Source organism: Anabrus simplex, chromosome 5 (genome assembly GCF_040414725.1).
Source record: "Anabrus simplex isolate iqAnaSimp1 chromosome 5, ASM4041472v1, whole genome shotgun sequence".
NCBI classification, from domain to species: Eukaryota; Metazoa; Arthropoda; class Insecta; order Orthoptera; family Tettigoniidae; genus Anabrus; species Anabrus simplex.
The window spans coordinates 336,024,161-336,042,603 of NC_090269.1; the positions used below are offsets into that span (position 1 = coordinate 336,024,161).

The 18,443-nt window shown below is 40.2% G+C and overlaps 1 protein-coding gene across 2 annotated transcripts in view; it reads right to left on the reverse strand.

Annotated features, from left to right (window-relative positions):
- Window positions 1-18,443, reverse strand: part of LOC136874884 (uncharacterized) — a 177,263-nt gene that overhangs the window by 61,621 nt on the left and 97,199 nt on the right. The window lies entirely within an intron of this gene.

Consider the following 18,443-nt stretch of genomic DNA (forward strand, 5'->3'; position numbering starts at 1 on the left):
ACGTCTATCGGTTTCCCAGTCGACAGCCAGTTAGTTCTAGCGGGGATTTTAATAGCTTCTGATTAATTCTTCTGTCTCGGAGACTGGGTGTTTGTGTCCGACCCAACACTCTCCTCTTCATATTCACACAACCTACCAACCATCAGAGAAACACGCAACAGTCATTACATCTCTCCATATAGGGTTGGCATCAGGAAGGGCATCCGGTCGTAAAACAGGAACACATCCACATGTGCAATGCAGTTCACACCCGCGACCCCACAAGTGTGGGAAAGCGGTAGGGAAATAATAAGAAGAAGAAGAAGAAGAAGTTGTAGAATATTGTTAAACTTAGCACGATTCTAGATCCCGGCACGAAGTGTTACTGTCGTATACATTGCGGAAGATATCGCTACCTCTCCAAGAAAAACCACCAACACCACCACCACAACAACAACAATATCAAAAGAACAAAAAAATAACTCCACTGCACAAGAGTCGTGATAGGCGTAAGACTACCAAGCGATCGCTGTTTAGATCAAAGGCTTGCATATTACAAAGTGCGGCGTCGTCATTTCGACGAATCCTCTCGACCGTCGTTCTAGGTTCTCTAGACCGGGGCCGCTATCTTAACATCAGATAATTCCTCAATTGTAATCACTTATGCTGAATGGACCTCAAACCAACCCTCAGATCTAGGTATAAATCCCTGACCTGGCGAGAAATCGAACTCAGGGCTTCCGGATATGAGACGTTCGATTCCAATTTTTTCCACAAGGCGCGCTCTTGATCGTCTCATTTCTTACCTTGTAAAACAGTAGTGCCACGTGCAAATAGAGCGTCCTTTATTCACTTCCCTGTTTATTTTTGATCAGGTTTTGGATCTGATATTTGGTTTATTTTTCCAGTTCTCTTCACCTATGAAAGATTAACATAAGCCTAGTAAAGGAGAATGGAATAAATTAGGATGCAGCCTAGCATTCTTTCGCAAGATCAGTCGAAGGAAAGTGTATACGATATAGGGAAATACGTAACATGTGGTTACTCCTCAGTTGTAATCACTTATGCTGAGTGGTCCTCGAAACAGCCCTCAGAGATCTATGTATAAATCCCTGACCTGGCGGGAAATCGAACACAGAGCGTCCGAATATGAGACACTCATTTCATGTAGTGAAATCATTTAGGGATCGGGACACTGAAAATGGTAGCCTAATGAAGGGAGTAGCTCCTCAAGCTTAATTGCTGAGAGCCAAGCTAGCGTATTGTGACTTCTTGTCATCGCTAGAGTGTGACGCTACCATATTATCTTCGTTGCGCCTCCAAATACCAATATGTAACAATGTTGAAGGGAGGAATACTGACCCGCAGCACTTGTATCACAGAACGAACATTCTTTGATATGGTTCATGCAATCAATAATTAACACTGTATATGTTTACTACCTAGGCCATGCTGAGTAAAGTATAAGTATTACCTCTCTTGTTATGATATTTTAATTTATAAATGTTGGACTATAAATAAAGGAAGAATATTGGAAATGTGTATACATTTGCTGTATATATTTATGTTGTTTCATTCTTCAATATTTCATAATTAAGTAAAATTTATATATTTATAAAATATTATGATTATTTCTTCTAACCAATATTCGAATGGTGAAGAAAAAATAGGTAAATAACTCAAGACTGTACGGTTGTAATTATATTACTTCCCATTAAATCACTTTATAGCCACACGTTATTGAAATTATCTTTATGATGTAATATATTTTTAATGTCTCACTCAAGGCATGTGTGAGATATTTTCACAATTGATGACACAACTACCATGGATCCTTCTATACGCAGACGACATCGTCCTACTTGGTTAAACACGTGAAGAGGTCGAGGCAACCTTAGAACTTTGGAGAAAAGCTTTGGAGACAAATGGACTCAGGATAGCCGTAAGAAGGCGGAGTATATGTTCTGTAATTTCACCAAGCCGAAAGTTCAAGGTCCTCTTAATAAAATTTTCTTAGCGGGTTAACCACTAGCAATGGTGAATACATTGAAGTACTTGGGCTCAATTATTACTACCGATACGACCATTGATGACGACGTGAAGCATCTCATCAACGCTGGATGGACCAAGTGGCATTTGCTGACAGGTGTCTTATGTGACAGACGAACGTCTGTAAAGTTCAAAGGTAAGATATACAAGGCTGTCGTCAGACCTGCCGTCACTTACGGTTCCGATTGTTGGACAAGGTAAAAGAAGCATGAGCAGCAAATGCATGTAACGAAAATGCGGAAGCTGTGATGGTCATTGGGTGTCGCCCTCTTGGTCCAAGTGCGCAATGAGCATATACGAGGATCGTTTAGTACGGCTCCTATCAGTGAGAAATTGGAAGTGCGGCAGTTGCGCTGGTACAGACACGTACAATGTCGAGATGAAGATCATCCCTTTAGAGAGTTCTTGCAATCGAGGAACCAAGGAGAGGACACTGGCGTCCTAGAGCAACATGGTGGCGTACAGCCGAAAAGGCCTTGAATAGAAACGGCATTCCAGTGGCGGAGACATCCAGCTCTCTAAGGATCAGAAGAAGCAAGCCTGAATGATACTTGGGAGTATCCATTGTGGGCACACATACGGCCAGGAAAGAAGAAGAAGAAGCTATGTCAAAAGACGTCATGTGAGTTGAATTCCATTCTATGATCCATATTAACTGCTACGAATGCTAGCATGCGAGTGCTACAGCCTGCTTTGATGCTAGAGTCGGGAATATATTGAATGCCTTTATCAATGTCCAGCGAACTCTCCCAACAGTAGTATCGCTCTGGCTGTAAAATTGTTTATGTTATACTGTCCATTAAGAGAGAGAGAGAGTTTGTCTGTGAATAAAGTTTTCATCTCGTGTGACAAGGTCTTCATATTTGAAGGTAATTGAATTACAATAAAAATATAGTTTCCAAACAACATCGAATTGCTCTCTCCTGCGATTATTAATTACAATAACTTGATGTAAAAACATGGATGAGATGCCAGAACTGCAGCACCATAGCGTACAATCTTTGTGAATCACAGCAGCAAGCCCCTTGTCTCTCGCCTTAATCTCTCCCTGAGCTAAGGAAAATGTATTGACCCCAGATGGAAGGCTATGGCGGCATCCATTATTCACTGTGGCATATTTCCCGCGAGATGCCAGCATGCATGTTCCTCATTGTTCTCTTTACTAATAAAGAACAAAGACGACTAAGACGTTGATTAGCGACGCAACAGAACACTTCATCTCTCTTAACACTCCGTCTGAATGGTATCTGCACAAACTTCCTCTCATATTGAATAAATTAACTACCTTCGTCTCTAAAGACCAAGACAGGTCAAGAAATCTCACGACTGTCCGTAAGGAGATACCTGCATTTCATTTGTGATTCATTACCTCACAAATTTTCCCTTGAAAGTTGTTTTACGTCGCACCGACACAGATAGTTCTTACGGCGACGATGGGATAGGAAAGTGCTAGGAGTGGGGAGGAAGCGGCCATGGACTTAAAAATGAAAATGGAAAACTAACTTCAGGGCTGCCGACAGTGGGGTTCGAACCCACTATCTCCGCGATGCAAGTTCACAGCTGCGCGCCCCTAACCGCACGGGCAACTCGCCCGGTATAAGTCCTTTTAGAGAATTTTTCAGTGCCATTACTCTCAACATGTACCGCATTTAAAGTAATGAAAAGAAATAGCATAGCCAATTTCTAAATTCTTCTTTCTTTCACAATGAAGTTACTGAACATTTACCACATATAAATTTGAACTATTGTTCCAATAGTCAGTTTTTCATGCTTGTTCGATGGTAATGATGGTCATAGATCATATAATTCCTATATTCCCACATATTCTGCTTATATTCATTGTACCGGGAGGTACACCCCAACGCCGCGCATTCAAATTCAGGGTCTAAATGAACTCCTCTATTGGTAGAACAGTGAAACTGAAACTACACCAACTTAGACCTTTACTCAGAAGATGTCGCCATAGAAATATGATGTAATTTTGTCATCGTAAAGTTTCCTAAACTGAATGAATTTCTCCTAGATTTGTTTGCTATACATCAAGAAGTTTGGATATTTATCCACAGATGACACTATCCAAAAACTATGATCACGCACCCTGGTGCAAAATGTAAGAAGTATTAGTTTAAAGAAGTTTTGTATTTCTAGGTTTTTGTAACATTGATGTTCATTTATTTTTGGTTTGGCAATATTTCCGTTTTCTTTCCGCCAGTTTTGAATCTAACCAATCAATAATTTCTGTAATTAATTTTCCACATATCACAGGCTTCTTATTCGATTTTGAGTGTTACTTTTGAATTTAACCAATACAATTGAGAGGGTGTGGCTGGTTTAGTCTTGAATGATCTCTAACCTTCACTGAGGGTTTATAAACTGCGGATTTTCACGTTTCTTGGCCAATTGATCGTCATTTTACTGAGTGTGTGTGTTAAGCAGGAGGCAGGCGGCCTCCTTCGTTGGCAGCTAGAACATCTACAAGGTAATGGCCACACAACTTTATTCTTTCTTGCTACCTCCGCGGTTTAACCCGAGGAAAAGGTCCGACTCTTTTGTCGTGTAACAAACTTTTCTAAAATGTAAATCTTCTTCGGCTAATGTAAAAATTGCATAAATCTTTGACTTTAAATCGGGGATAGAGAGTGAATTACCCTCTCGAGCTCCCGTTCATCTTGGTTTGGGGTGACTACGTTTTTCTCTAACTGTTTTTCCTACTGTAATGTGTTAAAGTAATTTTTGTACGAGTTACCTCGGTAGTTTGGGAATAGCCCTTGTGTCATCGGCCTAGAGCCCCTTAGGTTGTTTTAGTGTTCATATCTAGGAGTGCAAGTATACGCCTCCATTCATTACTTAACCTGTTCTTTTCCGCAAAGGCCCTATAGGTTGGGTACAAGATACCCCTGCTTCAAATTGTAAGTTGGGCCATGGAAGGCCAGAGAGTGTAAGATTTTTGATGTTGCCTTGAGGAGGCTCAAAGAAAACGGAGAGACTGTTAGCTCTTTTTCAACATTTGTAACTGTAAAGAGTGCCTCTGGAAGGCCAAATACTGTATTTAGGGAGCAAGTGCTGCGTGAATTAAGGGATTTCTGCCCTTTACTAAAGTTGTTCTTTTTTAATTTGAGATGGGAGCTCAAGAATTGAAAAACGAGGGGCTTGAAGCCCAAAATCTGTCACGTTCACTAATCTTGTATTTTTCCTTGACTTGTTTTTTGATGATCACTCTACCTGATGTTCCTTTGTTATAAAAAATTGTTAAGTTTGAAGTTGTGAAAATATAACCTTCAGTTTAAGTTTTAAATTAATTTCGATATTGTAGTTAGACCCATTCAAGTCCGCACCTTCTTTCATCACCTCTGCGTTCCACAGATACCCAGGAACATTCATATTATCGAAATGAGCAAACTTAACAAAAACAAGGAATTAACTACACGAACTTTTAAGAAACATTAAAAAAATCAAAATTGATGACAATATCTATTGTCTCATTCCCCATATTTTGCAGTTTTAGGCTGTTCTTATACTTATTATTTGTTTTGCGTCGCATCGACACAGACAGGCCTTGAAGTGTGTGTGTATATATATTCATTCATTCATATATATTAAGATAATGCTATGAACTGAAATATTCGCAAATCATTAAAGAATATAAATGACAAGGCATTAACATTGTGCTCCTTCTACTAAATGAAGCGATATTTTAAAATGGTTATGTTCAGTATCGTTTTAATTAATGTTTCATAATGAACACACCACCTAAAAGTAAAACAGAAAATAAACATAAATAATCGAATCATTATTACCTTCGTTTCTTAATCCGCTTACCGTACAGGGTTGGTTTTTCCCTCGGACTCTCAGCGAGGGTTCCACCCTTACAGCCTCAGGGGCAGTGTTCTGGAGCGTGAGACATTTGGTCTGGGATAAAACTAGGAAGGAGGGCCGGTACCTCTCCCAGGCGGCCTCACCTATTATGCTGAACAGTGGCCTTTTGTGGGGATGGGAATATTGGAAGGGATAGACAAGGACGAAGGAAGGAAGCGGCCGTGGCGTTAAGTTGGGTATCATTCTGGCATGTGCCTGGAGGAGAAGTGAGAAACCACGGAAAACTACTTCTAGGATGACTGGGATGGGAATTGAACACACACACGCACACCCTCTACTCAGTTGAACTCCCGAGGCTGAGTGAACTCCGTTCCAGTCCTCGTGCCACGTTTAAAATTTTGTATAAGAGCCGAAAATCGAATCCAGGTCTCCAGGGGTGTCAGCTAATCACACTAACCATTACACCACACAGGCGGACATCATTATTACACCACGCATTTTATGTGAATCAGCTAGTCACTTTAGATGGATGTAAAAGAAAACATGATTTAATTAGTAACATACATTATAATTTCATTAATTTATTCATTCATTCCTTCGTCTCGATTCCGGGAACTATGGACTGCGTCTCTTCAGCTGTCTCCTTCGTTGGGATTCGACATTCTGTCAGTACTTCCGCAATCGTTTTCGGAGTTGTTTCTCTCCTGTGTCCTTGTTTTTCTTGTTTATAGCTTCAGATTTTCCTTAAAACCACTGCATCTATGTCCGGCTCCATGGCTAAATGGTTAGCGTGCTGGCGCTTGGTCCAGGGGCTCCCGAATTCGATTCCCGACTGGGTCGGGGGATTTTAACCTTAATTGGTTAATTCCGCTGGCTCTAGAGCTGGGACTGTGTGCCGTCTTCATCATCATACGTAAGACCCCAACCTGATAGACGCGCAGGTCGTCTATACGGCGTCAACTCAAAAGGCCAGGCCTCTTCGGAGGCCACATGCCATTAAAATTTAACTGCATGCTTGAAGTCGTTTTGTTGAGTGGCACACGCTCTAGGATGCCATTACATAAACAATCTCCAGTTTGTCGAGATCTCTTTTTACCCTAGCGAATCAGGCCCCTTTGATTTTCTTGTCCTGAAAGTAGCTAATGATCAGACTGCCCATACTTGGTGGGATGATTTTATTTGCGTGTCCATAAAAGGTGAACCTTATTTTCCTCATCATGTTGGTTAACTTCGCCTCATGGATGTACTGTATAGTTCGTGGTTGTGCCGTCTTCTGTATTCATTATTTCCTTTGACAGGGCCCAAGAGTTTCCTCAAAATCTTTCTGCTTTTGACCTATAGTTATTCAATCAGGCCTCTCTTATTCATTGTCAGACATTTCGCAACGTATAAGAAGCCTGGGTCCGTCTCTATGGTGTAGTGGTTAGTGTGATAGTGTGATTACCTCCCTCCCTCGGAGGCTCGGATTCGTTTCCCGGCTCTGCCATGAAATTTGAAACGTGCTACGAAGGCTGGAACGGGCTTCACTCATCCTCAGGAGGTCAACGGAGTAAAGGGGGTGGGGGTTCAACCCCACCTCATCCATCCTCGAAGTGGTTTTCCGTGGTTTCCCACGTCTCCTCCTGGCGAAAGCTGGGATGTACCTAACTTAAGGCTACGACCGATTCCTTCTCTCTTCCTTGTTTATCTCTTCTGATCGTCCCATCCCCCACAAGGCACCTGTTCAGCACACCAGGTGAAATGTAGAAAGATAAGACATCTGGTCGGATGACACTCCAATTATGCCTCAGCTTCGCAATGAAGGATGTTAACCTTTAGTTGCAGTTTTTATTATTGGCTGTTTCTCCAATTTATAAACGTTGTCACCTGGTGTGTATTTGGTCCAGTTTATGGTGAACCTTCTTTTCCGCATCATGTCGGCTAACTTCGCCACATGGATGTACTATATATTTCGCATGTTCATTTTGCCAACGTCAGACGCACACTCTATGTGGAGAGCCGTACCAGTGAGCGTTGATGTTGTGTGGAGCAGTGTATGGAAACGAAGAGAAGTGTATTTATTAGAATGAGGACAAACGCCCGATCTCTGAACGAGAGGAATCACTTATATACGGAGTTAAAATTTCCCCTCTCTCCTTCCCCGGAATCAAACCCGGGGTCCTATGAACCGATGGCCACTACGCTGATCATTCCTGGAAGAGCTGGATTAGTATAATAGGGTAGGGGTTCAATACCCGGACGGCTCCTATTTCCGGACACTCGTAACTTCTACTGTACGTCGTTTACTCGTACATTTGTAATAAACGTCAGATGACAGATGTGTTTTCGAAACATATAACTAGATGGCAGCATTCTCTTGCAGTAGAGAGAAACAGTAGTGAATGGCAGGAGTCGCGCGGTTCTTGCTCCAGACAGTATCAAAAGAAACAGGTAAGACGCACCTCCTATACTTTTCCATGACTGTATATTTATTCTGACCTTTCGTTTGACTTAAAGTGAGAATATGTACAAAATTAGAGTAAGAGAACATGTAGTATTGAATATGAAAGGTTTAACCAGGCAATGTGTGGGCTTTAATATGTAGGTCACGGCACGTCTGATCATGGCGCGAAATTTCAATGACAGACAGACTTGTTCGTATTTCCGAACGCTCAATTGTTCCTAATTCCAGACACCAATGCATACCAACGATGTATTCAAAGCTGGTTAATTTTACAGGTTAAAGAGACCACCGACAAAAAAGGCATAATTATGAAATATAATTACTCGTTTACGTTTGATAACTTCGGTTCTCAACGTATCAGTTCAACTTAGAGAGGTGCCCAAGTTAAAGGGGTCTGACTTTTCTTCACCACATATCAGCACAATAGTGCTGTAGATACATTATGAGATGATGAAATTACACAGTAAACGCAAGAAACTACCTGCGTCTGACGGGAAATCGCAGCAGCTTGTACGTACGGCAGGAGTAACAGATTTTGTACTAATTACAAACATTAGTCGTGACAGAAAAATCATATCCATGTTCATTATTATGCTGTTCATGAAATGAAATGGCGTATGGCTTTTAGTGCCAGGAGTGTCCGAGGATATGTTCGCAGGTATTTTTATTTGACTCCCGTAGACGACCTGCGCGTCATGATGAGGATGAAATGATGATGAAGGCGACACATACACCCAGCCTCCGTGCCAGCGAATTAACCAATGATGGTTAAAATTCCCGACCTTGTCTGGAATCCAACTCGGGACCCCTTTGACCAAAGGCCAGCACGCTAACCATTTAGCCATGGAGCCGGACATGCTATCCATTATGCAGCACTTATAATTATGGTAAATTTGTAACTATAGCACAATTCACTACCCCTTCGAAACTTCACAACAGCGCCTCAATTCGTAAGAGTCAGCACAGACGGAACAGGTGTTTATTGTCAGACCTTGAGACTTGAGATAGACACATGCGTGGCAGCAATGCTTACCTCTCGCACCCCTTGCCCGCAACCATACGACTTCTCTCACTTGTTTCTTATACGAATGCCACGTGGAATGAAGAAGATAGAGTTACAGGGAAAACGCACCCTCAAAGGTATATCTCTAAGCCAATTGTGAAACCTCATCAGGTACCCTCATCAAGCACTTCAGCACTTTTAACAGGACAAACTTTATATGACCTTCAGGGATGACTACCCTCGGTTATAGAAAGGTGTCCAAGATAGAGGGGAAATGATGCTCTACTTCAAACCCATCCTGAAAAATTAAAAAATGATGAGGACAATACATGTTCATGTGCTTTTGTGGTATTGACTATTTCAGTGACGTTTCTGCGTGAATGGGATGATGGATTCAGTGCAGTCTGTACCAGATATGGTTTCGCGAAGTATGTGTAGTAACAGCACGAAAGCGTGATTTTCTGTGTGGCAAATTTGTTGTAAAACAATATGAAATATAAACAGTAATGTACCGTGCATGTGTTAAGTTGAATAGTGGAGAACGAAACCGTCGTAACTGGCAAAAATATGATGTCCGTAAAATGGCGCACTATTTTTCAGTAATGTCCGGATTTAAGAGCATCTGTTCCTGTTATCGGACGTTTTCAATCACTTCTTAAAATATTGTTTATGTAAATATGTAATATTATATAAATATTATTAAACCCACTATTATCATTGAGGAAATAATATGAAATTGAATATTTTTCAGTGGTTGAAGTATTCACTACTGTGTGCTGTATCCAAAAACATCTCAATCGTCCGGATATAGGGCCCCGTACCTTATACAGTTTTCAAAATAACATCATTACAATCAACGAATCCCAATCAATACTCGTGGGATTTTAAAAATTAAGGTCATTTCTTTAAGGCTCGTTTCCCACGTTGAAATGGAGGTCCCGCAGCTATGATTACAATATTAACAGTTGTATAAAACAACAAGCTTATTTTACTGTTTTCTTGAAGTTGTCCAACGCCTTTCGGTAGGCCGATATTACTTAAACTTGTAAGTAAACTATTTCATGTGAAGCTTGCACTTCTCCAGTACTGGAATATTATAGCTTAACGTCAAACAACATACTGCAGTATTTCTACTGATTGACTGAAGTACACGTTCAAACAAGCGACACATACCAGATATTTATATCAAGACCAACTTCTTTTCGCAGAGAATGCCGAATTCTTAACGATCAAAATTAATCAACCCTGTCATCAGAAAATTAAAAACTTAATTAACTTCATGTTTTCTTAATTATATCCTCTTGCAGCTCTCTCAGCTAGAGGTAATGGATCCCCTGTACAGGAATTGCATACAAAGTAGTGTACTTAATTCCAACTATTCTGAAGAAGGTGTCTTTAATGTTCACAGCACTGGACTTCCAATACACACCTCCAGTTACCGCGGGACGTGCTTACTAAGAGAGCAACATAATGGAACTGGAATTCCTTTCCGACAAGCCTCATCGAAGGTATAGAAAATAACAGAACTCTTCAGCAGAATTCCTTGTTGATATTTAAATTGGGATTTGCTTCCTTCTTTAATCCAAAATATTTATTAAACTTTAGTTAATATTTCCTTCACTTAATCTACATGTGTTGTAGTATAAAACAAATTACCGAGCAAGACATATTCAGCTGAAGGAGTTTGTGTGTGCTTCTGACGGGGTTGTACATGGTTGGACAGTTTTGATTTGAGTTTGTGATCTGTTTTTGAGATTGGTTGATTGGTTGATTTTTGAAGTGTTATATTGTTTGTTATATTTTTTTAATGTTTCTATGTAGAGTTATGTACTAGCCACAACCTAAATTAAATAAATAACCGAGCAAGTTGCAGTGCGGTTTGGGTCACATAGCTGCCAACTTGGATTTGGAAGATAGGAGGTTCGAACCGCATTGTCTGCAACCCTGAAGATGGTTTTCCGTGATTTTGGATGTTTGTACCAGGAAAATTCTGGGTCTGTACCTTCATGAAGGCCTTGATCACTTCTTATCCACTACTAGCCTTCTCCTGTCCAATAGTCACCATAATACTATTTGTGTTGCTACGAAGTAAAGCAAATTATTAAAAATCTACAAATGTATAAAACTCCTTCAGCAGATCCTCTTCTTTAAAAAAAAGGAAGAGGTGAGCTGAACACTTAATTGTGAGTACCTTACCGATTAAACTGTCTATCTCATTAGTGATCATGAGTTATTAGCCTTCTGGGTATGATAAATTATATGTCATAAGCAATTAGAATGAACTTATCGTTTCATAAAATAATACACCGTCATTCATGCTTTCGTGACCATCAGTGTGACATTGTTGGTTAAGTGCGTCACCTGCTATGAATTTTATAGAACGTAAACTTTAATAACAGATTTCGGATGCGTAACAAATATTGAATTGCCACTCCATACCGAATAGTTTATCACACAGAAGGAAGTGAAATTTTGTAATCAGTGCAGTGATTCATCCTTCATTTGCTGCTCATGATGCCATGTAAAAGACTCCTGTGATCACTTTTATGAATTATAACGATGAGTTCATGATATCACTTGATAATTAATATTGATATTTGTTTTACGTCGCACTGACACAGATATATCTTATAGCGACGATGGCATAGGAAAGGCCTGGGAGTGGGAAGGAAGCAGCCGTGGCCTTAATTAAGGTACAGCCCCAGCACTTGCCTGTTGTGAAAATGGGAAACCACTGAAAACCATATTCAGGGTTGTCGACAATAGGGTGCGAACCCACTCTCTCCTGGATGCAAGCTCACAGCTGCGCGCCCCTAACCGCACGGCCATCTCGCCCGGTCACTTGAGAATTGCAGATGCTATTCCTTACATAAGTAACTAACCTATATTACATGGGTTTCCTGAAGTGCAATAACAACAAATAAATCTCTTTCAATGATTTGGCTAAGTATTCAGTTTTATTTTACATTGCACCTACTCATTCTATCTTCAAATAGCACTTATTTTGAATGATAATTCTACCTGCAACGTGACGCTAAACACACTTGAAGAAAAATCCCTATTTTTTTCACAAAATGAATAGTGTGGTATTAAGTTTCGATGACGCATATGCATCCATCGTTAGCAGTAGAAGGGCTTCTCAATGATCTAACGAAATATGCTGAACCATTCGATGATGATGTAATCCTAGTGAGTGGAGGTCAAAACGTAATAAAGAAAAGTTCGCATTGATTATTCCCAGCTGCCTGAAATGGCATAACCTTTGGAATAAATGTCATGCACTGAAACTCACCCGAAACATTTACGGTCTGAAGTCTGAGAGAGATTTATATTTTCTCCAAGTAAATTCTCGGAATTAACAATAAAACTAAAGGTAACACCACTGAACCTCGTCGATTTCCATGATAATGATTAAAACAAAAAATTACTTCTTGCTAAAGAAGACCCAGTTCACCAAAGTACATGAGAAAACTACTAACATTTCGCTGAAGACATTAGGGTAAATCTGGAAACTCTTTGCTTTCGTCATGACAAGTCAAGGATAGTTGGTCATAGGATTCAAACACAACTGGGTACGTGATAGCCGAATGACGTTGTAATCTGATTGTCAGCATGGTGACCACGACTCAAATCACGATCATTACATGCTAATTTTATGAAATTAAAAGACGATTCAGACTCCATATAAAACCGGAGGAAACATGATTATGATGACGATGTCAATAGTAACGAAACACTACCACATAGTCGCGAATTAGTTACTAACAATGTTATTCTTTCTACGTCCCACTAACTACATTTACGGTTTTTGGAGACCCCGAGGTGACGGAATTTAATCCCGCAGGAGTTCTTTTACGTGCCAGAAAATCTACCCACGCGAGGCTGACCTAGAATTAGTTACTACTCTCTCCCTACGCTGGCCTCTGCTTTACAAGAATGAATTCTTGAGGTGTAGAATGCAGGTCACGAAGTGGTGAGTATTTTCATTTTATTTGTAACTATAAAAATGAAATGTCGTATGGCTTTTTTTAGTGCCGGGATATCCCAGGATGGGTTCGGCTCGCCAGGTGCAGGTCTTTCTATTTGACTCCCGTAGGCGACCTGCGCGTCGTGATGAGGATGAAATGATGATGAAGACAACACATACACTCAGCCCCCGTGCCAATGGAATTAACCAATTAAGGTTAAAATCCCCGACCCGGCCGGGAATCGAACACGGGACCCTCTGAACCGAAGGCCAGTACGCTGACCGTTCAGCCAGCGAGTCGGACATTTGTAACTATTATATAAGCCTGTCTTCGACAGTCGAAATTATTATCTATAAAGGAACTGGAAATTCTAAATGGACTATTGATGTATCTTATGAATAAAAGTTACACATTCTAGGTTTCATGGCGCTTTCGAATGGAATCAAATTAGGTATTATAGAATTTCCTTAGAAACAATACTCAGAGCAGTAGTAGCTCGGAGTTGTACTTTGACATCCTTGGATCTGCGTACATACAACAGTCCAAAACCCTGGAGTGGGGAGATTTAACCAAACGTTAATGTTTATGCTGGTGACTTATTCATTGTGACAGAGATGGCTTAATTAATAGGAAATTGAGTGCTTTTATAACAAATGGTATTAACAGGTGCTAAATCTATATTTGGATTAAAATTGTTACTTCCTGAAGCTGAATCCGTCCGAAGTTCTGCATGAACGATATTTTTGTCTAGTTTCAGTAAATTCAATCTCGTTCCATAGCACAAACCAGCTTTATTAACTTCATTGCCAATATTAAGTCAATGAAAATGTACGTTATTTAATTTACTGACAGATAGCATTTCTCACTAAAGAGTACGATGGTCAACATTACATTATTCTTATAACACATATCTGGTACCAGTTGGAAGGCAACAGAAATCGCGATATACGTAGTTCCAACTCATGCCGATACATATCGTCGTTGCCGGGACAAAACCTCCTATGTGATAATATTTTTGGAGATATACTGACCCGCAGCACATACATTATGAAGGGCGAGAGTGCCTTGACATTATTCACACAATATTGCACCTTAGATGACAAAACCTTACTGGCCAAAGTTCTAAGCTAAACTATTTCACATAGGAGTTTTTTTCCCGGCAGCGACGATATACTGTATCTTTGTACTTACGTCAACATGACGATGACACAATAACTTCGCTGAAAAAAACAATTTTGCTATAAAAAAAGTACAAAGGTCGTGGTCGTGAGAGTTTTTCTGTATTTTTCTCGTAAAGAAGATACAGAATTCTATAACTGATACCAAATTCAGCTTTTTAAACTTTCTCGTTTTCTCAATATCGCTGTCAATGACAGACAGAATTAAGCATTCTATATATGTATGAACATTCAAATATTCCCTGATTCAAATCAAAGAACCCTTCCTCTCTGGTAATGTAATAATCTTTTGTTCTCTTTTCCGTTTTGCCGCGAACCCATATCGGTGACATAACAAACAATGCATGATTTACAATTCTGCCTACAATCGAAAGAACTGCTATTTTTTTCTCCTCGGTGCTCCACTGTGCTGAATGTTAGGAGCTCATTAATTCAACCGTCTGTCGCCCGTCGCTGGGAATAAATGAATGGGTCTGGCACCTGTTGAATGTTATTTTAATACAGCCACACAGTTACACAATTTCTTCCTGTGTTTCCGGATTCGTAGACCATTTAACAAGCACGCACCCTTCGTGTTCAAGGTTGTGGGATCGAAATTCGACACTGAATTTTAGAGTGTTTCAATATCAAATGCTCATAATGATACATTATGTTTTAATGTCCTGCTCCGTGGCTAAATGGTTAGCGTGCTGGCCTTTGGTCACAGAGGTCCCAGGATCGATTCCCTGCAGGGTCGGGAATTGTAACCACCATTGGTTAATTTCCCTGGCACGTGGGCTGGGTGTATGTGTTGTCTTCATCCTCATTTCATCCTCATACGACATTTCATTTCATCTTTTAATCATCATCACTCACCACTGATCTGCATTTAGGTCAGTCGCCCAGATGGCAGATACCCTGTTTGTTGTTTATCGAGTCTTTTCTTAAATAATTGCAAATAATTTGAAAATGTATTAAACATCTCCCTTGGTAAATTATTCCAAACCATAACACCTCTTCCTATAAACGAATATTTTTTCCCAATTTGTCCTCTTGAATTCCAACTTCGGTGACTAGACTGTCTCTTAAAACGCTATTCAAATAATTGAGAGAAACGTGCACTCGACATGTACTCGTCCAAATTAACCCTTTCCATTAGATTTACAACAGATTTTACCTGCTCCTCTCGCAATTAGAGCATTGTCTGCGTTAGTATTTACGTATCTCTGGAATGGAATTGGACTGGCTCCTTTTCAGACTCCCCGATATAGGGCCTGGAGCTGTTTTCCGAATAATCATACAATTACCACGCTCACAAATGCGAAAAGCCTCGTATAACTTCATATATAACTCACGATTCAATAAAACAAGTTCTCACAGCTCAAGACTTCACCCTGGAGAAAACTTTCAGTTGTACCATATAATGAAAGAATACGAATGAACTTAAATGTATTTTTTCCGGTGAAATGCGTAATATTCATACTTCATATAAATATCCAATAAATAAATATCACCGAGCTCGATAGCTGCAGTCGCTTAAGTGCGGCCAGTATCCGGTATTCGGGAGATAGTGGATTCGAACTCCACTGTCGGCAGCCCTGAAGATGGTTTTCCATGGTTTCCCATTTTCTCACCAGGCAAATTCTGAGGCTGTATCTTAATTAAGGCCACAGCCACTTCTTTCCCAGTCCTAGCCCTTTCCTGTCCCATCGTCGCCATAAGACATATCTGTGTCGGTGCGACTTAAAGCCAATAGCAAAAAAAAATATTACCATGTCCAGCCATTTTCCTGTTTCTCTACGACCTCGGATATGAAGTGAGATGAAACTTCGTAGCGAGATTTTACGACCGGGTGCCCTTCCTAACGACATCCTCATGTATGACACGTATGAAATGTATGACACGATATGTGATGATAGGAAGTGAGAGGGTGAAGCCCGGTGAGAGCACACAGCCTACTCCTGTCAAATATTACCAAGGGGTCCGCTCAAGCCTTTACGTCTCCATCCGACGGGCATTCGTCCTCATTCCATCTCAACACTGCGGAGAGGTTTGGAATTTAATCCGAGCACTTGGCCAACATTATGAGGTGGAAAAATATTTGACCAGCGGGACTCGAACTGGCTAACAACGATGTCAAACCAAATACAGTAGACTCCATCTCTTAAAGATCATGGCTACGAGAGCTTCATATAAATATCCAAGTGTTTGTTCGTGTGTGTTTATGTATATACATATTCATTTATTTCTGCTCCATGGCCCTTTACCAACCGAGCTCTATAGCTGCACTCGCCTAAGTGCGCCCAGTATCCAGTATTCGGGAGATAGTGGGTTCGAATCCCACTGTCGGCAGCTCTGAAGATAGTTTTTCGTTGGTTTCCCATTTTCATACCAGGCAAATGCTGGGGCTGTACCTTTGTACCTTAATTAAGGCCACGGCCGCTTCCTTCCCATTCCTATCCCGTTACGGCCCTATCGCCGCCGTAAGAGCTATCTGTGCCGGTGCGATGTAAAGCAACTTGTGAAAAAGAATACTTGAGTCGCACTTGAATTGGCCCAGTATTATGACCTGATCCACTTCTGACTTCAACCGTATATGGAAGAATGCATTCATTATTGCGTGTTTCTGTGGGGGTTGGTTGGTAATGTGTTGTACGTAGATGAAGATCTATGGCAGACACACACACTACGCTCCTGAGTCAGAGAAGCCAAATGCGTCTAACATTCCCAGCTGGTCTGGGAATCGAACCCACGTCACTCGAAACCAAAACCAAAACAATGACCGTTCAGTTAATGAGGCGAACTACCATTTATTTATTTATTTATTTATTTATTTATTTATTTATTTATTTATTTATTTATTTATTTATTTATTTATTTATTTATTTATTTATTTAAACCGTTTGCCCTCCACAGTTTGTTTGTCTCCCGGACTCTGTCCAAGTTCACTGGAGAGATTCATGGTGCAAACCTTCCGTTGAAGAGTTATTTCAGTTCGCGCATTTATTCGAGAAACACGTCACAAAAGGAACTTTGTATAAATATTGTTTTCTATTAAACAGTTCATTAAACCCTGCAATGCGGGTTCCGTAACGCATAGGTGTTGCTGTCCTACGCTGCTTACTCCCGTTTCCAGGTTCAACTGCTATTGTATCCCCCTCCAACACGTGACTTGAGCGTGGCAGGGGCCAGTTGACGAGCGAAATGTATTAGGGAGCTGGACGGGATGCAGTGTGTCAAGGCGCAGGATATTTACCTCGTTCGCTGGACAGGTTGAAACGAGCCAGACACTGTCAACAGGGGATTGAGGCGTAGCAGCAGTGTATTATTAAATGGTGTATCATACCCTAAAGCAAATACACGACATAAAGGAACTGTACCTTTTCCTACTCCTCAGCATTTATATTCGATCGCTTCATCGTAGAACTGGCAGGCAAATTATCAATGGTCGATTACGGACACAACAAATTTTGTGGGTATCCTCAAGAGGATGTATGAAAAAACTACAATTACATGAATTCCGGCTGCATATACAATTTGTAGTCAAACAGAACATTATGTATACAGTAAGATATAAATTTAGAAAATACATTCATCAATAGTGTTTACAGCCTGTAACAGTAACATTTTTAAATAACATAACCCATACGAGGTTAAAGAAACGTTTTCCTAAAAGCTATTCAGTGAAAAAGTTTACACTTTGCACAAAGACAGCTATATATATAGCAAATAATCCTCTGGAACAGATTTTTCTTAAATTGGGAAGAATCGTACATGTTTTCCACTCAAAATATCATTAACACTTTCCTCACAATACATCTCATAAAATTAATTTTATTCATCTTAAAAGAAACTGTTTCGACATTATTGTTCACTTTAATATCAATAGCATTCTTATCAACTTTCACTTCATTGTCTCCCATAGTGTCTGAGGGAATGTTCCATCTATAGCAAAATTATTAAGTTATGGGTAATGTGAAAAAAATCAGACTCATTGAATTATTCAGTGGTTTACGGCCATAGTCAGC